This window comes from Electrophorus electricus, chromosome 11 (genome assembly GCF_041902795.1).
Source record: "Electrophorus electricus isolate QZ-2024a chromosome 11, ASM4190279v1, whole genome shotgun sequence".
Lineage (NCBI taxonomy): Eukaryota > Metazoa > Chordata > Actinopteri > Gymnotiformes > Gymnotidae > Electrophorus > Electrophorus electricus.
The window spans coordinates 8,054,605-8,064,578 of record NC_137507.1 but is presented as its reverse complement, the minus strand read 5'-3'; the positions used below and the strand labels follow the sequence as shown (position 1 = coordinate 8,064,578).

Here is a 9,974-nt window from a genome sequence, read left to right as displayed (position 1 = left end):
AGGGCCAACACGCATGCAGGGTCATCACGCATGCAGGGTCATCACGCATGCAGGGTCATCACACACAGGGCCATCACGCATGCAGGGCCAACACGCATGCAGGGTCATCACGCATGCAGGGCCAACACACATGCAGGGTCAACACGCATACAGGGTCATCACGCATGCAGGGTCATCACGCATGCAGGGCCAACACACATGCAGGGCCATCACACATGCAGGGTCATCACATGCAGGGCCATCATGCATGCATGGTCATCACACACAGGGCCATCACACAGGCAGAGCCATCGCACATACATCTTTTGAGTGTTAGAGTTTACTGCAACCAATTCAGTTACACTCGATTTTATCCAAAATATATTTGTTTTACATTCAGACATAATATGACAGTTACATCCAAAAACCACTTGAGACATAAGCTCTTGAAGGTGAACATGTATTTTAAATCGCAGCCCTATGGTGTTTTTGTTTTTTTTGTTGGTATAAAGACCTTTTATATCAAGTGTCAGTGCACATCAATCATGTTAATTTATGCAACACACTTCTTGTTTAAAAACAGCAGCTTACTCCTCAGTTTTTTTTTTTCAGTGGGGGAGTGCAGTAAACATACATTCTTTTCCATCATCATTCTACACAATCACACTAAAGTTGTACTGAAAAATAGGAACATGGTTGTTTGTTGTTGTTGTTGTTGATGTTGTTGTTGTTTTAGCCAGTGACATCCCATATTTCAACTTCAATTCTCTGGAAGAGAACTGGTACCTTGTTTAGGTTTTGTGTGTTAGTATATATAACACACATTACAATATGCAGTATTCCCAGAAAACATATAAATACACAATGACATTATGGTTCTTAAAAGGCTCATGTAGAGTTCATTTTTATTATTGAGTAAGGACATTCCAGCCAATTGTAACAGATGCATTTGTTTCTGCGCATTTTTGATGCAAGCTCAAATCTGTGTCTTGGGAGCAGTGGTAGGGTGTTATGCTCAGTACCCTGTGTAACCTTTGGTCTTCATCTTTTTTTCCAGTAATTTAAGGCAAAGTCCATAGACCTTATGATCTGGTTAAGTGACAAACAGTTAAAGTCAAACCGATTTCTCAACGTGTGTGGCCAGCTTTAACAGGTGATGTGAACGAACCAAAGAGCAGAGCTGTATTCATGCTGTAAGCATGCTTGGACATTTCTGCGGTTCACCCGTCCCATTCATCACTAGCACATGCTGTAGTGCTGGGTTAGGACATAGCAGGTGTCATGCCTGCTCACTTAGTCTGAACTGGATTTAACATGCGTAGCTTGTTCAAATATTGTCTACAAATACACATTTTTCTAGGTAAAAGATCACTGTAAACCTATATTTCCTATGTTCTATTAATGGCATTAAACGATATTGAAAGTGTTTCCATTTTCAGTACTACTTGTAGTGTCTTACTAAGTTAGGAGGGCAAAGTTTGTGGCCCTGTTGTCTTATCAAGATTCGAGATATGGCTATTTGTTCAAGGAACAATTTGAGGTGGGTTATAAAGCATTCAGTGAAAAAATGCATATTCAAAGGTCAGGCAAACTGAACAACATTAGACAAAACCTCTTCTCTTTAATTGATGTTAATCGATGAGCCATGTTGATGTGTTGGTCACATGACCCCGGATCAATGTTGAACAAGCAAAAGGGCGGAACATGACGCTAACGTACTGGTGAGCTCATGCCAGCCAATGCAGACCTGCTATCAGTCCGAACACACTGGCTCATTGCTTCCTCTGGTCACTTCGGTTCCTACACTGCGATTTTCCACTGGCTCAGCATGTCAGCACAGAACTTCCTTTATCCCAGAAGTTCTCTGTAAGTCAGAATGGGAGGGGGAAGAGAGTGAAAGAGTGGGAGAAGATCCACTGCAACAGGCACCGTGGTTCATTTTGTATAATACACAGTGTAACATTTCACACATATCGCTCACTGTAATTTTCCTACCTGTATATTATCAATATATGAAGTTGTCACTGTATGCTACATTTTGATGTCATGACACATTCCTGCCATGTTTTGGGTACAAGAAATTCAATGAAAAACATCTATTATTCCAACCATATCATCACGCTACTGTAATTACAGTAATTGCCTCTTCCCAGATTTGGGAGAAGGGATGGAGTGAATATGGGGTGTGATTGGTGTGAGACTGCTCAGTTAAAGTGGTAATAAACGCCCATTGTGCTGACAAAAGTCAAAAGCAGAGTGACAGTCCCATGTTATAGCCTTACAGCAGGGGTGGGGTTATGGTTTTGGTGGCAAAAAAAACATTGTATGAGCTATGGCTCAAATTGTGTCCTTATTTGACATTCCCACTGCTTTTAGTATGAGTTGTGTGTGCACATTGGTAGCTTCCGCAAGCTGCAGTGTGCTTAATTGTACCGTTATTACATGGATAATGTACCAGAACCGCTGGAAAACAACCGTTGTGAAAGACAGTGGAGATGTTTTGCAGTCAGCATTTGCAGTCTGTTATGTGTTGGAGGCGCTGCCAAAGGTGCTTTTAACTCGCTAGCACACCAAACACGAACACTGATGCAAAAGTGAACATGTTAGAACACTGCTGGACTTTACACGTGAGTTGAACCTCTTTGCCTTTAATAGCTGCATTTGTACATGATAAGAGCAAACATTTTTGTGTTGTTCCTATATACACTGCTCAGACATGGATCAGTGGCAGAAGGTACAGCGTGACAATTTGTGATTTTCCTTTAGTGTTTGATTTGATATGTAAGTGTTCAGTTACTACACTACCAAAATCCTAACCCTAGATAGTAAAGTACGTAGTGTATAGTGTACGAGTAGGCTGTATAGCTCATGATTTAAGACACAGTTATAAAAAAAGGAACATAAAGGAAGAGAAACAGAGTGAGAGAGAGAGAGAGACAGAGAGAGAGGGAGAGACGTACACAGAAACATACATACACATCACTAGTCTGAGTTTGGTGAGGGCATGTTTGTGTTTCCAACTACTCCTGGAATTTACAGCAGGAGCTGGCCAGCACTCAGGAGGAGCTGTAGAGTTGTGGGCACTCTAGCAGTGAAGGACATCTACTGTATCGCTGTCTGTGTGTGTGTGGGTGTGCGTGTATGTGTGTGTATGTATGTTTGTGTGTGTGTATGTGTGTGTGTCTGTGTATTCAATGGGCAGAGAGATGGAGAAACACAGAAACGCATGGTGCCCTTACTCAGCAGGACTGCCAGTGATTCAGGTGGGCCGGGTTTCCACCTACAAACAATAATAATTCACCCAAGTGCCCTGTGTGTGTGTGTGTGTGTGTGTGTGTGTGTCATGAAAACGCATCTCACCCTGAGCGCTGCAGAGAAGTGCACTCCACCCAACAGCATCTTCTGTTTTTACACTAGGTTTTCCATTCTGATCTTGATGTTTACCCTCACTGCATGTGTGTTGTGAGACTTGCCCTATGCGCTATGAAGGTCAGTGTACCTGCATGCTATTTCTGAAAACCTGTCAAGCATTCAGTGCAAAGTAGGCCTCGAGAAACCAAAACTGCCAAACCTTGCCACCTCATACTCATTTCACATTAACAAAGTATTATGCTAAGATTTAACCCTTCTCTGTGCATATGAGTGTGTGTGCATGTGTGTGTGTGTGTTTGTGTGCCTGTGCGTGTGTGCATGAGGCAAGTGTCATTTACAGGTTGGCAGAGGTGACATTTTTAAATGGGCTGTAACTGATGTAATTACAGATCATTTTACTGTGTTTAGCTGTTTATTTAGGCATAACATTATGCCCAGTTAAACAACCCCAGCACACACTGCCTCAACACTGGCCCCATGACACACACACACACACACACACACACACACACACACACACACGCACGCACACACACCCTGCGCAGCATAATTAATCATCTATTACACCACTTCACCAGGTTTCCCACCATGATCTGAGATTTACTATTTAAATTCACCATAGCATCAAGCAGTTGGCTGTGATGTGTGTTCGATAGGAACTGCGTCCTTGCCGTGCAGATGGACCACATACCTGGCACAAACAAGGCATGCAGAGAGGAACAGGAAGCAGCATATACAGCAGACGCCCACTTCCTGGTGTAAAGAAAAAGGCCCACATGCACACACGCATGCACACGTATGCTCATGCACACACGCACACACACACAAACACACACATGCATGCACACACCATCATTAGGATCAGCAGCAGAGTGGCACGGCCCCTGCACCCAAACGCAGCTCACCGTGCACTCACTGGTCTGGTTGTCTTCTCCTCCGCGTGTCTCAGTGATCCCTGTGTGGCTTGTCTGGGTTGGGCAAACCGCAGTGCCAACATATCAACATGAGCACAGGGCTAAAGGAGTATGTGGTTAACAAGCCATTAAAAGAGGAGGAGAAAAATAGAGAGAGAACAAGAGAGAGAGTGAGAGAGAGAGAATGAGAGAGAGAGAGAGAGAGAGAGAGAGAGAGAGCCTGGAACTAGAACTGAAGAAGGATATTGTGTCACAACCATTTTAAGAGCCACATTTTCCTACCTCTAACCAAAGGAACAAAGCCAGCCGCAACTAGCGTGCTAAAAACTGCCCATTCACCAAGCTCCCATTGAGAAGCCTTAAAATAAAACTCCACTTTGGGACAAATCACGCCCCCTGAGCTCACATGAGACTGAGGAAAGAAAACGGGATGTTTCTAGTTCTTCCTTTCTTTCACCGCCGTGTCGGCTATCACATAATCTTGGTTTGTGCGGGAGAAGGTGCGCAAAGACAGGACAGGTGCAGAGTCTGAGAGCAAGAGGAAAGGACACTGAAATTAAAGTCTCTGCGATGTTAGTCAGCATGTCCTTTCTATCCTCTCAGACACCTGCCGAACAAGAATGGAATTGGCAGAAACATTTCAGAACACGTGAAAGAAGGGCTGTGGTTTGTGGAGTGGATTTACACTGGGGAACTGGATGTGCATTTCTGCTTGGACTGAAGTGAGTGACGTTCGGGCGTTATCTTATCGCTGTAGTTTAGACAGGAGCAGTCCTGCTCAGCCACTGTAATTCAGTCCCATGACCCTAGGGACACCAAGAAAGAAAATTCACAAAATTCACAAAGCATTGTGAAATGGACATGCTTTCTTAAAAAACATCCTATTTTCAAGACTACAAAGCAAATTCAATTAAAAATAAACATGGTGGTGTTATACACAATGTTGAAATGCATGTAATATTATATAATGCTATATAATATAATATTCTATTCTATAATATAATGTTGTAATATTATTTAATGTAAGCATATATATATATATATATATATATATATATATATATATATATATATATATATATATATATATATATATATATATATATATAATATCAGTGAGGAAATTCCTGCATCATACCTGCAGAATAACTCCTCCTGCAGCTGGGGTCATTCACTGGTCAGGTAAAGCATCACTCCAGATAGATCGCTATGCTACACTAGCAAGCAGTTGTGTAGTAACTGTGAAGTCCTGAAGACAAGCTACTCTTTGTTTTCCAGGCAGAGGAAAAGTTAAAAGCGTATCACAACGCCCCCACCTCTCCTCATCCCCACCATCACTGCCAACACCACCGCTCACACCCAACACTCTTTTGCCACTGCGCCTGCCAAGATCTAAACCTGGTCATGCACGTTTTGGTGACCTCAGAGATGTAGAAATGATCATTCTTAACTGCCCTTGGTTTTTTCCACTGGTGGTCATTCATCAAGGCAGCTTTCAAACAGAGCCTCTTTTTTTTTAAATCCACACCAACAGAGTGTCCTTGTTTGTGACTGAGGACTAAGGCAGGGAAAGAAATGGAATCAAGAGGTGATTGCCAAAATTCTCTGTTTATGTCTGTGCTTCCTCGCACTTCCTTGCAAATGTCAGTGGGGTTAGGTGTGATCCCAGACAGATCTGGGAGATCTGCAGTTAGAGAGCATGAAATGGCCCCACACGTCACTCCACAGAACAGTAAAGATATTGGCACACGTAACATCGTAAGATCGTGCCCCTGTATGCACAAAGCATGTGCATTTACACAGATGGGTCGATAATGTGGAGTTTATGCTTACATGAAGACACAGAGTGTCAGATGTGGAGCTGGCTTGCTGTAGCCATGAGAAATTAACTGTCTGTATGTCTTGGCACTTAAGGTTAAAGTGTAGGCCAGGCCATCCGTCCTAGTAGCGTGGTCTACATATATTACACTGACAAGCTAACTTAGCTCAGCTACAGCAACTAACACCTCGTCCATCACTGTCCCAGACTGCAGAGAGAAGTGTTGCAGTTTTGCCATAGCAACAGTAAGTGTAAATGTTCCAGGCTGGGCTGTGTAGAAACACCAGGTCCAGGGTCTGGTCTGCTAAATGCCTGGTCCTGTGACGCAGTTCGGTTGGAATCTAATGGAATCTAAGGGCAAAACTAGATGCCACAGGGGCTACTAGCCATCAATGTCTCTCAAAAAGAAACACATGACTGTATTTAATTAGTGTCGATGGATGACTAACCAGTAGCATTACATCTTTCTTCTCATTCTGTCAATTTTTTAAAAAATGAACGCCTGACCTGCTCTTTTCTCCATTTGAATTCCATCTGACCTCTTTTTAAAATAACTAGAAATATCACATTTGACTAATATAAACAACAGCCAGTTTGCCATCAAGAATTCTTGAGAATGACAGTCCAGAATGGCTGGATCTGTGAAAGGTCTTTACTTATCCAGTGTGATGAAGTATAAGTGAAAAGGAGTAATGGAATAACAGAAAGCCTAAACACCAAAACACCTAAACACCTAAACCCTAAACACCTAAACAGCTAAAACCTAAACATCTAAACCATGAACACCTAAACCCTAAACATCTAAAACCCAAACACCTAAATCTTAAATATCTAAAACCTAAACACCTAAACCCTAAACACCTAAACACCTAAAACCTAAACATGTAAACCCTAAACACCTGAAACCCAAACACCTAAAATCCAAACACCTAAACCTTAAATATCTAAAACCTAAACACCTAAACCCTAACCACCTAAACACCTAAAACCTAAACATGTAAACCCTAAACACCTGAAACCCAAACACCTAAATCTTAAATATCTAAACCCTAAACATCTAAACCATAAACACCTAAAACCTAAACATCTAAACCCCAAACACCTAAAATCCAAACACCTAAACCTTAAATATCTAAAACCTAAACACTAAACCCTAAACACCTAAAACCCAAACATCTAAACCCTAAACACCTAAACACGTAAACACCTAAAATCTAAACCCTAAAGACCTAAACCCTAAACACCACTCTTTATCCTATATATTGCACTAACCTCCAACCCTTTATACGCTTAACACTGCCCCTTTTCGCTGTAATAAACTTCAGACACCACCTACGTTCTGTCTCCTCCTACCATCCCCTCACATTCATTGCCCCCCCACCCATCCCAGAATTCCATCCCAAAGGTCATCTGAGTTCTGTTCCCTCCTACAGTCATTCTGTCACCTCTGTCACTACTGTCCCCTTAAAAAAGTCCTCAGTGAACTTTGACCCTTTCACCTCCGACCTGGACTCCGACATGGACTCCTCTCACCATCATTCACGTCTGCCTATTCTGTAGCTCAATTTGTTTATCTTCCGTTTCTAATAATTGTACTTTTTTAAAGATCCTGGCTATACTGGCTAAAAATAAAAACTGTTTACATGAAAAGCGTGAAATCCTAATTCTGCCCAGTTCCAGGATGACATGGGTGGAATTAAGGCACGAGTAGGAGTCGGGGCACTGTGTCATCTGAACCTGCGGCCTGCCTTTTGGGAAAAGGAAACTGATTCCTTTACCAGTGGTAGTAGGGTAAAGTATTCCCTTAAATAGCTGTCCCGGGATAAATCCTAAGTCATCTCTCAACATGTGCTCTGTGTGGCAGAGGTGTGTTTTGTCTCTCCATGAGCCACCGAGTTGAGAGGGTTGACAGGGGCTTCTGGAGCAGCCCACAGTGTACCTGTTCATGCATTATGAACAAGCTCCACAAATAATGGATGAGGCTGAAAGGTAACCCTAGGATGTTGTCAGATGAATGACGGAAAAAGTGGAGAAAATTTCCACTCAAGTAGAACTGTTACTCCTGAAAACAAATCAACTACTTACGTAGTGAGGGTCTCCACTATCCCCAAGAGGAGTGTGTGTGTATGTGTGTATGTGTGTGTGATTGTGAGATACAGTGGGGGTCAGGTCAGGCACACGGGAAGTACATGGAAGGACAGTGTCTTTCCTGGGGCTTCCATTGGGTGGAGGGAACCAGACCCGTGACACCACAGTGCCTGGCACCTTCCCTGGCATCTTCAATGGCACTTTTTTCAGTCTACCTTTGCAGGTGTTTGAATGCCAACAGGGTCTAAGCTGCCTAGAGACCAAGGATTCTCTTTCCTGCTCCAGCAAACCTTTCCAACCACAGAGAAGATTACATTACGCCACAGCAGAGGGGAGAAGAGCAAACGTTGGCAACGTTGTGGAGAAATGGGAGGGGACTTCTTTTTTTTTTTTTTTAAATTAAAGGTCATGGTCATCGTGTGTGTGCTGTGAAAAAGGAATATTTATTTAAAACAAATATTTATGAAGCAGTAAAAGAAAAAGAAAACACGGCAAACAAAAACAAGAAGGAACACTTTAGATTCTGCGTTGTTTTTCAGAGAGCAGGTGCTGGACACTGGGAGGCCATAAAGCTATGCTTTCCTCTAAAATGCTAACATGGCTAACCTAACCGTTAGCATAATGTTCTCGTTTGCATAACTCTATACTGGCTTCTACTGCCTCTCATGCATTATGTATCATACTGTGGCATCGTCCTGCTCTGTCCCGTTCTGTCCACGCTTCCCTTCAGTGCGCCAACTAATTAATCAGAAACCACACCAGGTCAAAGGCTGCTGAGCGGACAGCTACGGTTCGGACAGGGAGAAGCTGGAGGCACCGGGCGGTCATTGGTCGCAGGAGCGCGGTGGTCAACAGCAGCTTGACCATGCGACAGCATGACGGGGAAACATGGGCAACTGAGAAGATGAATGAAGACAGGAAAGCTGTGTGTATTGGTGCGCTCGTGTTTGTGTGCGCGATTGTTTTCACAGTGGTCTGTTTAGACACAGGGTTGACAGACGCAGGAGTAAATACATCATGAAACAGGAATGGATGAATAAATGAACAACGTGGGCTTTCATGGCCTCTGATGTCCGACTTCAAACGGTGTGACACAGCAGAAAGGCTGCGAGGCAGGGAAGAGGCGGTCTAGGGAGAGAAGCAGAGCAACGGAGAGAACGAGGGGGGATTAAAGGAAAGGTCAGAGGAAGAACCATCCTGTCTATTCCTCTCTGCGGCGAGTCTTCTCTGCAGGATGGCCGTGCTTCATGGATGATCTCTCTCTCAGTCCCTCTCTCTCTCTCTCAGTCCCTCTCTTTCTCTGTTTCTCTTGCTCTCTCTCGCTCTCTCTCTCTCTCTCTCTCTCTCTCTCTTTTTTTCACTACACACGTCACTTCAGTGCATCGTAAAGCGCAATGAAGATTCAGAGCTTTGCTGTGCTGCTGATGAAATAAAAACCCACACAGCATTTTTCTCACACTCCTTTTGATTCCAGTGTCTTTTTCATAATTCCACCATATAAAATCCTTTTAGGGCCTGTGCACACTGATTACTTACGGTGCCACTCTATGAAAATGACTGTTGAAGGTCCATTAAGTATAAAGTGATTGCACAAACATGGATGATAGAAAATCGTTCTTGAAAGAAAGAAGAGAAAACGGGAGAGAGAGGATTTGTAAACACCGTTGGCCAGTGTGTCACACCACTGTGATTAAGTCATGTTGGACAGGGGAGATGTCAGCACACGACTACGGTGTGATAATGAATCACTACACTGCTTTACCAGGATGTTTCAACTGGACACTGTGTGACACGATGCTGAT

General features: G+C 43.2%; 1 long non-coding RNA gene across 2 annotated transcripts; it reads right to left on the bottom strand.

The window, feature by feature from the left end:
• Nucleotides 1-865: 865 nt before the first annotated feature.
• LOC113589436 (uncharacterized) lies at nucleotides 866-4,835 on the bottom strand. Of its 2 annotated transcripts, XR_003411978.3 has the most exons (4): nucleotides 4,548-4,835; nucleotides 4,257-4,366; nucleotides 4,043-4,104; nucleotides 866-1,843 (listed from the first exon to the last, which is right to left on the bottom strand). It is a non-coding gene; the product is annotated as an uncharacterized LOC113589436 (long non-coding RNA). The 2 variants fall into 2 exon arrangements; XR_014126097.1 differs by having other exon boundaries at nucleotides 4,257-4,835.
• Nucleotides 4,836-9,974: the final 5,139 nt, after the last annotated feature.